A 19,957-nucleotide genomic window follows, 5' to 3' on the forward strand; every position below is an offset into this window, starting at 1 on the left:
AAAGAATGAGTCATGTGCTTTCTAGTTGTGGGCCATCAGGATATACTCCTAAATTGTGTCTGCATGAAGGTGTGAAGGAAATCATTCATGCAAGAGGGCCTTCAAACTCCCAGTATTGATTGTACGTTAGGTGGTGCACAAAAATATTGTTAAGCTGGTGTACACTGGTCTCTTGGGTGTACTCTATATAAAATACTACATAGTCTTTTGTTTTGGTCTGAGGGAGCCTTTAGTCATGTAACACAAATGTTCTGTTTCAAGTGGAAAAGACACCTTACACCTGGGGCATCTCATACATTGGCAGTCATGATCGTTGGTTGTGTAGCACCCGCATCCCAAACAGTCTGCATTAGTGATGCACTGAATAACCTTGTTGCGGGCCACTTGATGGTGTACACTCAAACAGGTTTGCGAGCGACAGATTACATCTAGGACATTTCACCTTCTCATCATCGACTACAATGCATCCGTCCCTTTGACACATTTTACAATGCATTTTACACTAATGACCGGTCTGTGTTCCATAGATGTGATTGCAATGGGTGCACATGAACTGGGCTCCTATAAAACCCTTCAGGCTCAAAATACCGTAAATGTGGTTTTCATGATGTAGTATGTAAACCCTCTTGCTTTTCACAGGCTCTCCAGTCAGTTTAAGATTAAAGTATGTTTAGAGCGCATGGCTACCTAAAGGCCTCCCAGCACTAGTTCGGACCAATCAATACCAGTGAAGGGGTTAAACTCTTAATAGCAAGGCTTTCAGTGATCTGCTAAATGAGAGTGGCTGGTCAGACAGAGATCAGAAGGGAAGGAATTCCATAATTTGGCTCCTAGATAGGCCATGGACCTCCCACCCCACCTGGCTCTTTTTACTAAAGGAAGCCTGGCTAAAGCAGCCATTGACAATTTGAGAGACCTGAGTTGAGTATAGAAGGAAACCTCTGATCCTAATAGGAAGGGACCTCTGTTGTGTAGTGCACTGTGTACAATGCACAGGGCTTTGAACTTTATTAGCTGTTCCACAGGGAGCCACTGTAGAGAGGAAATGGTTGTTTTGGCAGATTGCTGTCTGGGAATGTTCAAGAGGAGCCAAGCAGAGGCATTTTAAACCACCTGAAGTATTCTGATCACATACTTAGGGGAGCTGAGATACAGAGCATTACCATAGTCCAGCCGTGAGATGATCAGCGCCTGAACTTTGAGTTTTTTTGCTAAGGATGGAAGGACTTTAAAAACTTTCCTTAAAAGTCTAAGAAGACTAAAGCAGGTCACTGCTATCTTTTCCACTTGATGATGCATGGTGAGCCGAGGGTTCAGCCAGACTCTTCAACTCTTTATTTTATCTTTGGGGGGAGGCAGAGTCTTCAGAGAGTATGGGATGGATGTTTAAGGCCCATGAAAAAAGTGGTTCCCGAACAGCATCACCTCTGTTTTGTCTTTGTTTAATCTGTGTTTACTGTAAGACATCCATCTGGTTACTGCCTGAAGACAGGGAGTCAAAGAGGAGTGATCAGGATTGAAACTGGTGGAAAAGGAGACGACCAAGTAAGTATTGGTCGTATACAACACCAAAGACAGATCATATGGTTTCATGATCTCTGCTAATGGGGACATATAGAGATTAAACAAAGTGGGGCTCAGGGAGAAGCCCTGAGGCAACCCACAATTGAGTGAGACACAATTGGAGAGAAATGAGCAGACTAAGGCGGTCATTTTGAACATGGCGGTTCGGCCCGCCATGCCCGCAGTGGCAGCTGAAGCCGCCAGCCGGCATGGCGGGCCGAACCGCCACATTATGAAATGGATGACGGCTGCCAGCAGCCTGGCGGCGGGATTAAACACCATCCGCCATGGTAGCTACGCTACCTTGCGGATAATTTTTCAAATGCCGCCAGCCTTTTCCTTGCGGGATATCCCACCAGGAAAATGCTGGCGGAGGGGGTGCCCCAGCACTACCCATGCATTTTGCATGGGCAGTGCAGGGGCCCCCGTGCAGGCCCCCATCGCGCATGTCACTGCCCGATGTACGGGCAGTGACATGCGCGACGGGTGCTGCTGCACCTGCCACACACCAACAATGTTGCGGCAGTGTTCCCCACCAGGCCGGCGGGCGGAGACACTGCCTCGACCCGCCGGCCTGGCAGGGAAAACATTATACGGCTGGCAGGTTTTCCAGGAGGCTGACGGTCAATGGAAAGACCGCCAGCCCGAACACAGCGGGAAATGCTGCTGTGTTCAAAATGACCGCCTAAGACTTGAATGGTCCAACTATCCAGAAAGGAGGAAAACCATTTTAATGCACTACCAGTGATGCCAGACTCCGCCATTATCTGGATCAAGATGCAGTGATTGACTGTGTCAAATGCTGCACTGAGATCAAACAGGATGATAGCCGCAGCACCACCCTGATCAAGGTGTCAGTCATGAAGTACTTCCACGATACCCTTACTAATGAACTTTTACTGTTACTGCAAAATAGTTTTCAAACGGGCCCAGTTCTTCAAAACCTACCAGTCTGTCGGGAGGTATTTCAGGTGCAGTATGGGCTTCAGCTGCTCTAGACAGTATGACCATGTCGCTAGTGCTGCGATCCAGTTATAACCCTGCCATACTCGCCGCCAGATATGTGCTGGTCTCATTGTTGTTAAAGTTGTGCAATTCTGCATTACTGTGTAAAACTTTAAAAAGGTTTTCTAAAGACTCTGCAGCTTCAAACATATCGCGTGTCGAGCTTCTACTGAACAAGAGGTTGTCAATTCCGTGACCATGGAAACAGAGCTGAAAGAAATCATTCAGGTGCACGTCATGTGACGAGCACCCTATGAGACTTCGGACAGCCTGGTGAATAGCTAAGAGACCCTGATCAGCTGAGTTTAAGCATTCTAAGTTAACAAACCTGAATTCTTTGCAATACTCTGTAGCTTTAAATCTCTCTACATTTCGCCTATACCTTCTCATGATCTCTAAAAGCACGATCTCTGAGTCCTCAGATTGGAGGTCTGTGGTGGATGCCAAGCTCCCCTGCGAATAATTTTGGGTGGGCTGACTCCAATTCTGGCATTCTTTAATTAATAAAGAAACAAAGAAATGAAGAAAGCCATTCTAGCTTTCTTTAATTTACAGATTAAAAGCCTCTGCTCCTTTGTGCTATTTGCCCATTTGTGTTTCTTACGAGACCATGTTTTTTTAGGCAGCCCCCCTGAAGGATTTTAATTGTCTCTGGAGTATTTGCTAGAGATGGCCTCCCTGTTCCCCCGACTGGTGCATTTATTTCTAGGACAAATATATGTTTGATGTATCTGTGTCTCTCAGATTTGCCTTGTGAATGCTTGAAAGGCCTGGAGCGCCTGCGGCCGGCTCCTAACTTTGTGTTTGGAGGTCTAACCCTTGCCTTTAAAGGGTGCACTTTCATGGTATTTGGAACTTTTAGAACCCGTCTGCTGGGTTCTAACTTCTTTTGGCCATTAAGCCTTGTAAGAACAGTTCTGCTTTAGTAATGATGTCTTGTACATTCTTTTTATATTTGGGGCTTTGGACTGGTTTATTAATAGAGCATTTTAGGGGTCACCACAGCCACTGTCGAAATGAAATAGCCTCCATGTCTGCAATGGCTGATTTGCAAGATTGTAGCACTTTTTTGTACAGCTTTGCACTCTCTAGATTACCTGCCTCTGTACATCTCTTAAGGGCCTATGCTTGGATTCTATCTTCCACAGTTCCACAGTTTTATAGCTTTGGAGTTGTGTGTCTTTCACGTTCTGACACCCTTGTGCATCTCTTTCAAATATGACCCCAGACTGCCTTTTAGAGCTAAAAAACATATTCTGGGGCATTACCTGTAAATGGAAGGTCTGGTTGTGTATTAGCCTGAATCTCCCCGAGTACCACTCTCTGGTTACCCACATGAACATTGTACTGAAGGTCTGGAATTGCGGGGCTGAAAAAAGATAATTCCCAATCCTAATATCCCACAGGGTATCCGCTGGCTGCTCCTGAGGAAGCTGTGCTGCTATATTCTGTTTCAAAGCTCTGATTATGACAACTGCTCCCTCCTGTACTGCTGTTGTGGTATGTTGAGGAGGGTGATGGAGGATGTACACTTGATGCGGGGCTAGTAAGATCGTACGTATAACCGGTGACAGAAGAGGATGGGGGGATTTTAAATGCTGGTCAGCGTCGTAGAGGTGTAGGAAGCGCAGGGACTGGGAACAGGTATCTGCTGCACCTCAGGGTCAATGTTAGAAATTAGACTACGAACGGTTGTTGTCATGGCTAGCCGTTCAGAACCCAGTGCCTCTCCGGTCAGATTCTTGAGAGGCCACATACCTACAGAAAGTGTGTCCGATACGGGATGATCAGTTTGAAGCTCTTCATCAAATAGTTTCTGTGAGAATTTTATAGGCGTTTGTGGCACAGCGGCTACCCCCTTGAGAAGCCCTATACATGGAAAATGCGGGAAGAGGTTGTGGTGATCTGTTTCAAGACCAGCAGCCCCAAGGCTATGTGAGATATTTGTAGAAAGTTGTGTCTAACCTCTGGGGAGTACTTCAATATTCAACCTCTCAGACGAGGACCAGTTACCTGCAAAAAGATTGTGCGTGACTGGCAGAGTTGTAATAGTACTTTTTAACGTTAGATCTATAGGGACGGTTCGTAGGTCAGGGGCTAAGGGTTTCTTCTTCTTTAGAGAAAGACGGCTCAAGTTCTACCTCCTGCTTTTTAAATGAGTGCAGCGGTTGTGTGTCTAAGATTGAAATGTAGGGCCTTATGAGGTCTACATTCATAGTCAGTAGTACCCTTCATGTATGTGTGCTCTCTGTATTGGTTGCCGCTTTTGCTGGTAAGGCAGCGTAGTGGTTCGGGTAGCCAGAGTCTCTAAGGCCTCCCTTTGCAGAAACTGCACATGGATTGTTATGGTGCATGGGGCATCTCTCACTGGTTGCTGTGGTTGGTTTGATTTGTAGGAGGTGTGTTATGTCCTTTAGAGGCGCCAACAGTAGCTTTGCCTTTCGCTGTACTCCGGCACAGGTCTTTAGGGCTGGAGCAATGAATGAAAATACAAAGGCCCTCATTATAACATTGGCGGTAAGTGCCGCTTACCGCCATGCTGACTGCTGCCAACATACCGCTACTGCAGCGGTATACCACTACGCGTATTATGACCCACACATAGAAATCAGCCACTATATAGACACACACACAAGTCCGCCAGCCCAAAGGTCAGTAATAAACTGACAGTACCAAAACCCACACTGTTACGCCAACAGAAATATGCCCACAGCATTATGACCCACAAGTCACTGTGGCGGAGATTCAAACACGGTAAACTATTGGCGGTACATACCACTGCGCTCAAAATACACACAACCTATCAAAACAACACCACATTGGACAATTCAAACTACACACACATACACACACCACACCCACACACCGACACCACTATAAAACACACACCCACACTACCCACAACCCTTTACCACTACAAACAACTTACAACTGAGAGAGAGACGTACCAGGGTCACCCAGAGAACCATAGCCACAGAACACCATCACCCATACACCATCCACACACTTCACATCACACACCCCAAAACATCACACCACACACTCTCACACACACCACTCACACTACACACATGGCACCACAAAGACACCCCAGGTTCTCAGAGGAGGATCATGGTAGAGGAAATCATCTGGGTAGAGCCACAGCTATTCGGATCACAGGTGCAGCAGACATCCACTGCAAGGAAGATGGAGCTATGGCAGAGAGTCGTGGACAGGGTCAATGACGTGGATCAGCACCTCAGAACGAGGATGACATCAGGAAGAGGTGGAATGACCTACAAGGGAAGGTGCGCTCCGTGGTTGCAAGACACCAGATAGCTGAACAGAGGACTGGCAGTGGACCTCCGCCGCCTCCCCCACAACTAACAACATGGGAGTAGCAAGTCTTGGCGATCATGCATCTTGAAGGCCTGGCAGGAGTAGGAGGAGGACTGGACTATGGTAAGTCAACTCTTTACTACTATCACCCCCCTACCTGCATGCCATCACATACCCCTACCCTCAACCCATCACCCCACCACCTCACTTACACCCCACCATCACAACCCACCCATCCCAGTAATCCGCACTGCATGCACCACCAATACATGGACACCACGCACAGCCCTGCATGGACACCCATCACCACAACATGCACACTAGTGACAATCACTTAGCCAACCAAATCACAACTCACACAAGCCAAAGCTGCTTTGGTAATAACAACCATAGGGGGAAACATACCCATGCACAAGATGTCACACATAGTAACAATAACACTGTATTTACATCCCCACAGGACCTCCACACAACGTCACCGGTGAGGAGGTGCCAGCAACATCCAGTCCCCCCTTGAAGAGGCCCACAGTGATAAAAGCAGCTCTGCACGTCTGGATCAGGATGTTCAACCTGGCCCATCAGGGACCTCTGGACAGTCGTTGATCCAGGCATCGTACCATGCCACTTTAGAGCCTCCCCACTTAGGAAACACCAGCACAGCACCCACCCAGCAGGCCCATTTTTCTGTCCCCAGGACATGTCAATCAGCAGTGTCTCCACCACTAGAGGGTACCTGGGGTCAGTGGCAGTGGGCACATGATTCAGGGGCCAGAGGAACAGGACAACAAGGAAACCGGGAGGACTGCTGTGCGACAGGGGGAGGACAGGCCCAGGGAACCGACTCTCCACGAGGCCCTCTCCAACATCCTGGGAGCATACCACCATTCCCAGGAGATGATGGGCTAGATACTGGCCAAGTTGCAGAGGACCCAGCGGCTGCAGGAGGGACAGTACTTGGGGATCAGGGAGGGCCTGAGGTCCATCCACACCACCCTGGTCACCATTTCAGGGGTGCAGGCAGACATGGCCAACACCATGAGAGAGACAGCGGCACACCAACGGACCCCTGACACTAGCCACACCGATAAACAGCCCTCCACCTCCGCTGACGCTAGTGGACAGGAGGCCCCACCACAGGAACAACAGGCCACCGGCACCCCTCCCCCTGGAGAAGGAGAACCACCACGCAAAAGGTCCCTGCGATCCAGGCAGAAGCCAGAGAACATTGCCAACACCCCCACCAGGAAATAAGACTCCCCTGAATGTCACCCTTTTGTCCCACTCTGTCACCCTGTCCACCTTGAACTGACGTTGCCCCACTCCCTATGCCCCCTTGGACAATGCACCTGTGATACCAATAGACTGGACATTCCTCCATCATCAACCCAGCCCATTGCAATACCCCCTACACTTATTATGCCATAAATAAACACCCTTGGAAGTAATACAAGGATGGAGTCTGTCAATTGATTGAAATATGTATTAGTTTAACAAGCTGTAAACATTGCAATTTAAATGTACAATTATATATACATAGGTATGACCTATAGTGGGCTGCAGTAAACACACCAGGAGCCAGAGTGGGGCAAAGATATCTGAAAATAGAGATGCCAAAAGGTACAGTAAGTGGCTATAGAATTTGAAAAATCAGGCTGCCATGTACAATGTCCAACAAAAACCTGCAATGGAAGGTGAAGTTACAGTGTCTCATCTGTGTGTTACTGGAAGTACTATTGAATTATAGTTGTTTTGTTGTCCACACCCTCTTTCTCTGCCTCCTCTTCGTCACTGTCCACATGCTCCACTGCTGCCACACGACAATCACCAGCCTCATCGTCCTGCAGAAAAGGCACCTGGCGTTTCAAGGCCAGGTTGTGCAACATGCAACATGCATCTATGATCTGGCACACCTTCTTGGGTGAGTAGCAAAGGGATCCACCTGTCAGATGGGGGCACCGGAATCTGGCCTTCAGGATGCCAAAGGTGCGCTCAATGCTCCTCCTTGTTCGCTCATATGCCTCATTGTAACGTTCCTCTGCCCTTGTCTTGGCATTCCTCACTGGGGTCAGTAACCATGAGAGGTTTGGGTAACCAGAGTCACCTGTAAGTATTGAGGGATACCTGTTAGCCTGACACACACCTATTAGCGACACCCTGTGCCTCTGGAGTTGAGACATAACATATGGAATGCTGCTATTCCTCAATAAAGGCACCATGCACAGACCCAGGATACTTTGCATTGACATGGGAGATGTACTGGTCCGCCAGGGACACTATCTGCACATTCAGAGAGTGAAAGCTCTTTCGATTTCTGAACACCTGTTCATTTCTCCGGGGGGGGGGGCAAAGGCAATATGTGTACCATCAATAGCACCAATGATGTTGGGGATATATCTCATTCCATAGAAGTCAGCCTTCACTGTGGCCAAGTCCTCCACCTGGGGGAATATGATGTAGCTGTGCATGTGCTTCACCAGGGCAGACAACACTCTGGTCAGCACGTTTGAGAACATAGGCTCTGACATCCCTGCTGCCATGGCCACTGCCGCTTGGAAGGACCCACTTGCCAAGAAATGGAGCACTGACAGGACCTGCACAAGAGGGGGGATACCATTTGGGTGGCAGATAGCTGAGATCAGGTCTGGCTCCAATTGTGCACACAGCTCATGGATTGTGGCCCTATTAAGTCTGTAGGTTAAGATAATGTTCCTGTCCTCCATTGTCACCAGGTCCACCAGGGGTCTGTACACGGGGGTATGTCTCCATCTCCTATTCATCCTCACTGGTTGAACTCTAGGGTGAAAAACGGTGAGCAGATGATCATATTCGAAGATATCCTCAGATTAATATGCCTTGCATTTATTTACAGAAACAGCTCATGAACGTGTAGGTCCGTTGATGTGCCTATATCTGCTGTGACGCAGTTAGGTGCCATGGCATGTTCCTCCCAGAAATGGCGGCCGCTTGACCTGTGAGGAGGGACAAGTGGAAATGAGGTAATTCCGCTGATGTTGTGCGCCGTGGCGGTAGGCAGTCGACGACCACCGTGCATTGGTTATCATTGAGGCCTAAGGGTTCCAGGAGCCAATGGTGATGTACGCCGGCAGAGACGGTAGGCACCGTTGCGGACGTCACCACCATTTCTATCTGTTCACTCACTTGCTACCTGACCTTCAAAAGGAGAGGATCTACACTACAAGTGCTGCTGTCACCTGTGTCTGGAAGCGACCATGGCTCGAGTGTCTGGGGAAAGGGCCCCTGCCTTCATTTCAGAGGAGTTAGAGAGACTAGTGGATGGGGTCCTACCCCAGTACCCTTTATTTATGATCCTCCAGACAAACAGGTGAGTACACTGTCAGCACGATTCGTGGGGCATGAATGTATGGAGTGCTGTGTATGTAAGCCTCGTGTAGGGGGCGCTGAGGCATCCTGGGCAGAGTGCTGCATGTTTGGTGGGCAATGTCTGTGCGTAAGGGGATGGGAGGGATATGGTGGGCCATGAGTGTAACAGTCCGGACGGTATGACTAATAACTTTTCTTATGTATCTTTTTCTGCAGGTCAGCGGCCATCAGAAAAAGGGTATTTGGCGTGCCATCACCAAGGAGAGGCGGACCCGCACCGCTGGGCAAGGAAGGTGGCAGAGGCCCAGCTGGGGTTGGCCTCCCAATGAGGAAGGGGTGACTGTCGTACCCTGCAGAGCAGAGGCACCGGCGATGGAGGGAGCTGTATCCTACATGGGCCTGGAGGCTGAATCCACTGACGGTTAGGGCACCAGTGGGACAGAGGGCGAGGGGAGTACCACGGTGGAGACAGGAGGGGACAGTTCTGACAGCGACACCTCCCCTGATGAAAACTGGTGGTGGAAGACACCTCTGTGGCCACCCCAACTACAGGTACAGCCGCCGCTCCGTAACAGCACCGCCCCCCCCAGCAGCGCCTAAGTTAGTTTCCTGTGCCCACTCACCCAGGAGGGTGGGCATCTCCTTCGCCCCAGGCACCTCAGGCCCTTCCCCAGTCAGCCCTGCTGCCCTCAGTGAGGAGGCTATTGACCTCCTGAAATCCCTCTCTGTTGGGCAGTCAACCATACTGAATGCCATCCAGGGGCTAGCAGGACATTTTCAACAAACAAGTGTATCCCTGGAGGGCATTCTCTCTGGCGTGGCGGCCCAAAAGAGATAATTCCTAGCTCTGGCCATCTCACTAATGGCAGCCATTGTCCCTGTCTCTAGCCTCCCATGCTCCAACTTCCTCTACCCAATCCCATTCCCCTCAACCCCATCCTATCCCAAGCACACCTACAGACCAGCATGCACCCAAATCAACACACAGAAGTGGCTCAAGCAAACACAAGCACCACACTTCATCCCACAGGCACTCACACAAGCACCATCCAGATGCAGACACACCAACATCCACTGCCTCCACTGTGTCCCCTCCTCCTCCTCGTCCACCTCCTTCCCAGTAGCGTCTCCACTCACCTGCATGCACTACATCCTCATCCACTACCTCCATCACCAGCATGCCTGTCACTACACGCCCCTCACTGGCAGTCACCACCCCCACATCTATGCACACGTCCCCTGTGTCCTCTCCCACTGTGTCTGTACCCCCTCCTCCGAAAGTACATAAATGCAAGCACTCAGACACCCAACAGCCATCTACCCCATGACAGCATCCAGCCCATGCACCTACACCCAAACACAGCTGGCAGACACCTCCTACAACCACTTCCTCTTCCTCCACTTCCAAACCTTCACCCTCTTCCAGCCCCAGTGTCCCTTAAAGGCTTTTCCTCTCCACCCTTGACCTATTCCCTGCCCCTCCCCCATCCTTCACTTCGGGCCAGGGTGGGCAGAACCCAGGCCAGCAACTCAGCCACCCAGTCCACAGCCACTGTAGTTTCTGCAGCTACTGGATGTGTGAGAGGCTTCAAGGAGGCACCCGTCAGCACTGCCAGTGTGCCTGCACCACCTGCCAAGGGCAAGAAGGGACCGCCAGTTAGCAAGGGCAGGGAGGGAACACCAGCCAGCAAGGACAAGGAGGCACCACCAGCTAGCAAGGGCAAGGAGGCACCACCAGCTAGCAAGGGCAAGGAGACACTACCAGCTAGCAAGGGCAAGGAGGCACCACCAGCTGGCAGAAGCAAGGAGGCACCACCAGCTAGCAAGGGCAGGAAGGGAACACCAGCTGGCAGAAGCAAGGAGGCACCGCCAGCTGCCAAGGCCAATGTAAAAGGAACAGATGCCGCAGGTAGGATTGATCTGGTGCCTGGGGCTGGAGCAGCATCTGGGCAAACAACCGCATCCATGGCACTTCAGCTGTCCAAGGCTGCAGGGGAAGGGCTGGAGCTCCCCCCACCTCTTGCAGCACCACCACCTGCACCGCCACCTGCACCACTGCCAGCAGCACCACTACCAGCAGCGGCAGCCCCAGTGGGCAGCCGTCCGAGGCTGCAGGGGAAGTGCTGGAGCCTCCCCCACCAGTGGCAGCACCGCCACCTTCACCGCTGCCAGCACTGCCACCTGCACCGCCACCTGCACCACTGCCAGCAGCACCACTGTCAGCAGTCCCGGTGGGAAGCTGTCAGAGGCTGCAGGGGAAGGGCTAGAGCCTCCCCCACCACTGGCAGCACCGCCACCTGCACCACTGACAGCAGCACCACTGACAGCAGCCCCAGTGGGCAGCCATCCGGGGCTGCAGGGGAAGGGCTGGAGACTCCCCCCACCACTGGCAGCACTGCCACCTGCACCGCCGCCACCGCTGCCACCTGCACCACTGCCAGCAGCACCACTGCCATTAGCAGCAGCCCCAGTGGGTAGCCGTCTGAGGCTGCAGTGGAAGGGCTGGAGCCCCCCCACCACTGACAGCACCTCTGCCAGCCCCACAACTACCACCACTGAGCAGCCGTCACTGCCGGCGAGCAGTGTGTAGTTGTGACTACATGGGCTGTAGTGCATCCTGGCCCAGGCAACAACTGTAGGTGTGACACCCAGGTGAGAGACTGTGACGTTGCACCATCCAGGATCTGCATTACAGGGCACAAAGCCCCCTCCAGAACAAGTGGAAGAAGTCATCCACTCATCCCCTCCTTGCCAGGATGAAGCACACTGGGCACAAGGCCCCCTCCAGAAACAGTGGAAGAAGGCATCCACCCACCTCCTCCTTGCCAGGATGACACATACCGGGCACAAGGCTCATTCCAGAACCAGTGGAAGAAGGCATCCACTTGAGAGACTGTGGCTCTGCACTACCCAGGACCAAGCAATGGGCAAACCACCCACTTGAGAGACTGTGGCTTTGCACTCCCCAGGACCAAGCAGTGGGCAAACCACCTACTAGAGAGACTGTGGCTTTTCACTCCCCAGGACCAAGCAGTGGGCAAACCACCCACTAGAGAGACTGTGGCTTTGCACTCCCCAGGACATTGCAGAGGGCATGTAGCCTCCTCCAGGAGCAGTGGCGTTGTACCATCTTCCGGCTGAGGTGCCCCCACTCTCCTTCCCCCTGAGGTGCCTGTGTATCTTTGACCTGATGCCCCAGCAGTGTTCTCTCCGTATTGAGGCAGGAGTAAAGTGTGGCCTTTGCCAATGTGTTATGGCCCTGTGGGCCATAGACGTTTTGGACTGGGCATTGTCCCTCCATTTGTATATATTGTAGATACCGTTTTGTGCTTTAAGGACGTATTTATATCAATTTTTCTTATTACACTGACTTTACTCACATCCTTTTGTCCTTGCAATATTCCTGAAGGTTACGGGGTGGATATGTAATGTTGTTGCATCTGTTTGTGTGTATGGTGTTGGGGGTGGGTGTGTTGCGTGTTGCGTGTGTGTGTCACTCTCTTTTTCCTCCCCACTCCCTTGTGTGCTAGGTGCGGTACTCACCATGGTCTTCTTCACTGCTGTTCGTGTTCCTGGTGTAGGAGGAGGTAGACCAGCGTGGGAAATATGTGCAACTCGGGCTCCATGGCGTTGTTGTTCTTCCTTGAGTGTCAAGCGGTGAGTTGTTTCTTTTCTGTGTACTGTTTCCACTGTGCTTTTGGTGGTGTTGGTACCACCCAGGAAAGGTGTCAGATTTGTCTCTCATAATACAGAGGGCGGTACATTGTCTTCCGTCTGGCTGTTGGCGGTTACCGCCGCAGTGCTTGTTACTACCTCCGTGGCGGTCAGTGTGTTAAAGCGGCTGTCTGTGTTGGCGTTTTCTGCCGTGGTTAAAATTCCTTTTTTTTTATCGCTGGCCTGTTGGCGGTGTTACCACTACTTTATCACTGACCGCCAGGGTTATAATATATATACATCAAGGCTCATATTTATACTTTTTTTGCACCACAATTGCATCCGTTTTTGATGCAAATGTGGCGCAAACTTACAAAATACAATTATATTTTGCAAGTTTGCGCTGCTTTTGTGTCAGAAAATGATGCAAATGCGTCTCAAAGAAAGTATAAATATGGGCCTAAGGTTCTTAAGGTGCCACAATACATAAAACACACCTGCTTTGGCCTTTTGTGGAAGGTATTTTTTGTAGCAAGTCTGCTTATAGGCCCTGATGGCTTCCTATTTTTGTGCAAATTCGCATCCCTTCTAGGACTCTTTGACGGCTTCACAACCACTTTTGCTGGGGGGTCTACCATTTGCTGAGGTTTAGCATAATTGTGAGTTTCCAGGGGAATTACGAAGATAGGCATCTTGCAGTTTGAAAGGTACAACATACCCCTATGGGCTCATGGTCTGATCTTCCCACATCATTTGTACAACATGTCCACCCTTTATTCACCTGTAATAGAAGTATTATGCTGCACAGTGATTAAAGTGACCATTGAGTATTTGGCTTTAGGCTCTAAAGTTCAGTTTAGCTCTTCAACAGTCAGCTGCACTTTCGCCTCATAACCTGTAAAACACGCACATGAATACCATGAAACATGAAACTATAGCGCTCAAAATATTTGTACCTTGTACCTTGTACCTGTATCTTGTTGAAAGTCAGCTGTTTCCCCTTAGCTCCATGATAGTGGTGGGAGATCCTCCAAGTGCAACAAACAAAATTTGCTTTGAAAAAAGGCTCTCAAATGCCGTACTTTCTTACATTAATTGACAAAAAAACACGCAGTTCACAATATATTAAAAACTTTTAAAGGTGCTGAAACTGTCAGTCTTATCGACCTGTGTATTATAAGGGTCATTATAAGAATCATTAACCCCTGCAGAAACATGCAAAGAATATTAGAATCCAAACAGCTGGCTTAAGCAAGAGACTACTTATACATCTTTTATTGCAAGAAAATCAATGAGAACTTTGTATTATTACTAAGAAAATTAAACAATTGCAAGAAAAAAATGCTTCGGTCTTTTGATCGAAAATAAAGGCGCACACTACTTTCAGTTTGAAAGCGGTACATGCATGGTCCTGATTCTCGACTGCATTGCTTCAACTCTCTAGGCTATCTTAGCTCTTACTACAGAGCCTGCAGCCTCCCTCCCACCCCAGCATGGCCCTCTGACCGCCAAAGCTCCTTCATGCGTGGTCTTACAGCTCAGCTTTATGTGATACTTTCCACTGCTTGCTGTTGATCCTTAACTCTTACAAAAAACACTGCAAAGAATATTATATCACACCCCAACGCTTTAAGCAACAGATTTATATAGTTCTGCAACACAGATTAAGATGTTGAATGCACAGCTCAGCAACAGGGAAACCTTCCCCACACACCTTTTCAAAAGGGTGAAATGTGACATTGCCACAATGAAACAATCACCGAGCTCTATCACACGCATTCTAAGGATTCTAACCCTGGCGATCTTTGTGAAGTATTGCCGGTCCCTAAGTTCACAACACTTGCACTTTTTACATGACTTAAAACCAACTCAGCATATTAGAGCTAACTCATTTTTTAACCACACCTGCTGTTTCCAGCCACACACAATCGAATCGAATAGGAGAGTGGGAACATCTCATCTCTTCTACCTCTTTCAGCATGATAAACATACTCATTAAACATGCTGACAGAAAACGTAACAAGTTACTTTTGGAAATTGCCTCACTTGAGGAGGAGATCAAGAATCTCAACCTCACTGAAGCAACCGAGAAAAACTTTGCAATCATGAAAGATATCCTTAATGGTTACCAATTATATGTGAAAGACAAAAAAATGAGGAAGCTCATTAGGGACGAGAATGACTACAGTAGTGGAAGAATATACACGTTTGCACGTAAATTTGACCAGGTTAATAGAGAAACCACCAACGTACAAACTAGATTCACCACTCCGACTGAGTCCATCTCCGGCAGTCTGTCTGACGTCTCCAACCTTTCCAGTGATAGCACAAGCCTTTCCTTAGACAGGCCCTCTGACAATACCACTCACGCAAATGCCTCTCACCAACCAAATGCTTTTTTAGAGGAACTAGGCCGATACAGGAAAGGGATACGGCAGAACTTCAACAGACCAGGCCAAAACAGAAACACACCAGGAGGGGAGGGATCAGACACAACACCAAACACAAGAGAGAAAATGACAACCCGTTCCATCTCGAAAACACAGAAATCTTGAGTAAGAAATCAGATCAGGCCTCACTAACCACATTAGACAACTCTGTACAGGTTATTAACCTATCTAGCGCTTGTCTGTCTATACATGAAATAAATTGACTTACCTTTGTAGCAATTTTTATATTACCCCACATCACGTTTTCCTCCCCCTCTTCTTTCCCCTTTTCTGAACTCATTCCCTTTTTGGCTACCTTGCCACTCTTTCTGAGCGCTTTTCTCGGGACAAACCTTCTTATATGGTACTATATTTTACTCTACCAACATAATCACTGTTGTCACTGGGATAACCTTACCTGTTTCCTTTCTATTTCACTGATGTTTGGGTTCACTTCACGATATATTCACCATATTCATAGACATACAATAAAAGACGCGTCGCACTGAACTCACTACACACAGTTTTTGCTTACACTCGCACTTGTGTTTGGATCAACATAACAACATCCATATTTTTGCCGTGCCGCTTGACTGTTTTCTCACTTGCATCTAATCACGCATGCATCTATTTCATTGATGATTACGGGTTAACACACATTGTAAAAATGTTTACAAATCTCATATATTCAGATCAACTGTATATATTGGTATATTTTTATTACTTCTTCACAGCCTTGATAAAGTCACTTGTGTGACGAAACACGTGTTGGCTGTTTCCTGTAAGACGACACAAACCTAAACCTGTGAATAAAGACTCTACCCTTAACACCTACCCGGAATCATCGTTTTACTCTTCGGATTCGTTGTACTTGGGCTCTACTTTCATCCCATGAACATTGTTGAACTTTTACTTCTCTGTGTGCCTTGGTCTATTTGTACTCACTTTTTACATGACTTAAAACCAACTCAGCATATTAGAGCTAACTCATTTTTTAACCACACCTGCTGTTTCCAGCCACACACAATCCCATAGCCAACACTCTTTAAAATTTAAATAACGCATACATCTATACACAGACAGTGTTTATTCTACCCAACAAGGCAAAAAGCTTTGGGGCCATGTGTTACACTTTTAGATTTTTCATCATTAAGTGCTTAAGCTGCACATATTCGCAAAAAATCTTGTAAAAAAAAAATGACAACATTGTTTTACATGTGGAAAGTCTGGTCCAATGGCTACAGCTTTCTCACTGATATACATCTCAACACTTTTCTCCATGCTGCTCAGGAAGCCCAACTGTAGACAGACTTAAAATAGGCAGTGTGGGGGTCAGAGATGGACTAGAGTCTCCCTCAGATGACATTTTACACTTAGTTGCTATTGCTATTTTTTTTTTCCACAGCTCTAAAGCCTGTGAATATGTCTAGATGTTGTCAACAATTGAGTTAATAAAGTCACATTTCTACATTTGTGTTCCAATTCATATCTGCTTTGATTTTGTTTATGAATATATCTAGACATCTTCCCCAAAAGATATAATTAAGTCAGAAAAAATCTGACTTCATGATGAACTGATGGCTACTTTTGAGAGACCGACGAGCTGCAGGGTTCCCTCTGTCTCACCAAGGATTCTTGCACTCCCATGCTACATGCCACGAATTCTTGGGTAGGGTATTTGGAGAGAGGCTCTGGTTTACAAAAGCAAGGCCTTGCAGGCTGCACGGCCATTTTCTCTTCACACCAGGCTACACGCTAGACAAACATGTTTTTCATTGTTCATCTTTCTCTTTCTCTATCTCTCTCTCTCATTCTCTCTCTCTCATTTTCATGCCCCACACCTCTCCTAACACCCCTATTTCTTATCCTCTATATACACCTCTCTTCCCCACCACTCCCTGCTCTGGTTCTCCCAAACCCTGTGACCACCGGTTACACTACATAATTCAATACAGCAATTTTGTTCTTATTTGACAAACCCTGAACCCCCACAAAAGCTGCATCATAAACGGGGAGTCTCTAACACAAAAACAAAATTCCTGGGCCTGTTCACACACAAGCTGCCTTGCACCTGTGGCGCCTGAACAGGCCCGGGCTTGTTTTGTAAGAGACGTCTAGTCTATACACAGAGCGAGTGCTGCAATTTTACCTGAGACAACACCCATGGACGGGGCAATGCCTGTGATTATTGCCACCTAGCCCTAGCAACATGACTAGAGCTATGGACAGATGATTAACACATGACTAGGGTGATGTCACAATGCACATGAACCAGCACGGTCACGTGATCCCCACAGGAGTGACACCACTTCTGGGGAGGGCCCCTGAGGACCCAGAAGTCCCAGTAATGGAAGTGATGTCCGTTTCAGGACAGGACAACTGCTAATAATAGGCTAAGCAACAGGGAGCTAAAACATAACCCTGTTGTAAGCCATTCTCTACCTCTATGTTTCTCAACAGGCTACCTGTCTCATAAAAAATCTAACAGTACCCAGTTATTGCTATGGAGTTTCATCAAAAGATTCAACAGGGTCTCAGGTATATTGCACTGTAAGAGCTTCACCCACAGCTTCTCTCTGTCCGCCCTTGTCGAAGGCAGCCCAAAGTAAACAAAGCAGAAACAAAGACCACCTACCAACTCCATTGAGCTCCTTGTGACCTCCCCACAGTAAGAGTGGTCCATTGTTAAATAATGTGGCCTGAATCCTCCCTGCTCTGCAGGGATAGATCCAGTGCCAAAAGCATAGATGCTTTAATTGGGTCTGAGCGAATAGGAGTGATTTCCAATAAAGATAATAAGCAATAGTTGGTTGGTAAATCGGTTTTGCCTTTTTGATGGATAGGCATCACTACGGCTCCCTTCCAAGAGTACACAAGATACCCAAAATCGTTACCCACTTTAGAACTCACTCAGGATTAGGGCTTACTTTCTGGGATACTTCTTGAAAATCACAGACGGAAGAGCATCTGGACAACAGGCCTTGGCAGATTTCATGTTACAGATTCTAACAATATCACATTTGAGAATTAGCGATAGCCTCTTTTTCAGATTTAAGAGCATTCAAGACCACCACCGGATTTACCAAACGTCCGCTACTATAGAGGGAGTAGATAAATGTATATCAGTCTTCCCAGGTATCTGTGCCTCTAAGGAGGATGGAGAGGTAGAGGTAACTGAGTTCATCAGCCTCCAAAAGTGCGTACTATTCTACCCTACAATGGAAGTTAGCATCAATTCTCAGTTCAGTTTATTTGATAAAATTCACTTTTTTCTAGGCACATCGGTTACAATATGCTTTTTTTAAAAGCCTCCATTGCTTCTCCTATACATTTTATTTTTTATTTTTTATTCTGAGGCACCAGCGAAACTCATTAAAATTTCTACTTCTCTCCTGACAATTATCATCAAATGGTTCCCTTCTTTAAGAAGGTGCTTAGTCATAGCCCTAAAAAGGAGAGTGAGACGGAATTTAGTGCACAGTAGCCCTCTCATGATCTTTAACTGAGGTGCCATGAAGTATTTTTAAGTATCAGGACTTGCAATACCCACGCTCTCTTTTCCTACATAGCTTCTTCCATGCAATTCAGACTCCTTGTATGCCCACACAAAGCAACTCAGTTTCTCCCATAGCTTTATAAACTAAGCCTGTTTAAAGTTTAAAGGGATTGTGTTAAAGATAAAGGAGAACTTTGGGAGTATAGATATCTTCAGAATGTTTGATCTGCCTATAAAGGAGAGCGGAAGAGCAGCCCAGACCTTTAACCTCCTTCTAGTGGCTACGATTAATTTGTTGAAATTGACCTGTGCAAGGTCATTCAGGTTAGTCATTATCTGGATCCGCAAGTACCTTATCTCATGCTTAACCAGGGGCTATTAAAACCGGTGTTCCATTGAATAATTTTAGTTTTTTGTTGGTTGAGAAAATACCAAGACATGTTCCCACACTCCTCTAATATGTATAAAATGCTTGGAAATTACCTGGCCAAGTCCCTCGTATACACCAATAAATTGTCTGCAGAGCATGCCACTTTCTTCTCCCATCCCTTATATTCAAAAGGAATAATACTTTGATTCATCATAATCTTAGTTGCGAGAGGATCAAAATATAAGTTGAAAAGGAGGGAGAAAGCTGACAACACAGGCGGGTCCCTATACCAATCCTAATTTGCTGATGCAGATTACCATTTAGCAATAATTTAGCAACAGACTCAGTCAAATGCCTTAGCCGCATCGAAAGTGAGCACTGCCAGTGTAAGGTTATCCATAACTGCCAGGTCAATAGTGACCATAAGATTGTGTGTCAACTCAAAGAGTTGTCTCCCTTTAATAAAACCCATTTGGTCTTCATGGACTAAAAAAACAATCACCTTCTCCAGGCACTTTGCTAAAATTTGAGTTTATATCTTGTAATCCGAGTTTAAAAGGGAGATAGGCCCATAAAACTTGCATAGAGCAGAGTTTTTGTCAGGTTTCATAATTAAACGAAGGCCCTGATTTATACTTTTTGCTACTAAACTACACTAACGCAGTTTAACGTAAAAAAAATATACGGTAGCTAGAGCCATCCCAAGATGCTAGCCGGGCGTCATATTTATGGTATGACGGTAGTTGGCGGTAAGGCCTGGCTAGTGTAATAAATAGGGAT

This window comes from Pleurodeles waltl, chromosome 2_2 (genome assembly GCF_031143425.1).
Source record: "Pleurodeles waltl isolate 20211129_DDA chromosome 2_2, aPleWal1.hap1.20221129, whole genome shotgun sequence".
In the NCBI taxonomy this organism is placed as follows: domain Eukaryota; kingdom Metazoa; phylum Chordata; class Amphibia; order Caudata; family Salamandridae; genus Pleurodeles; species Pleurodeles waltl.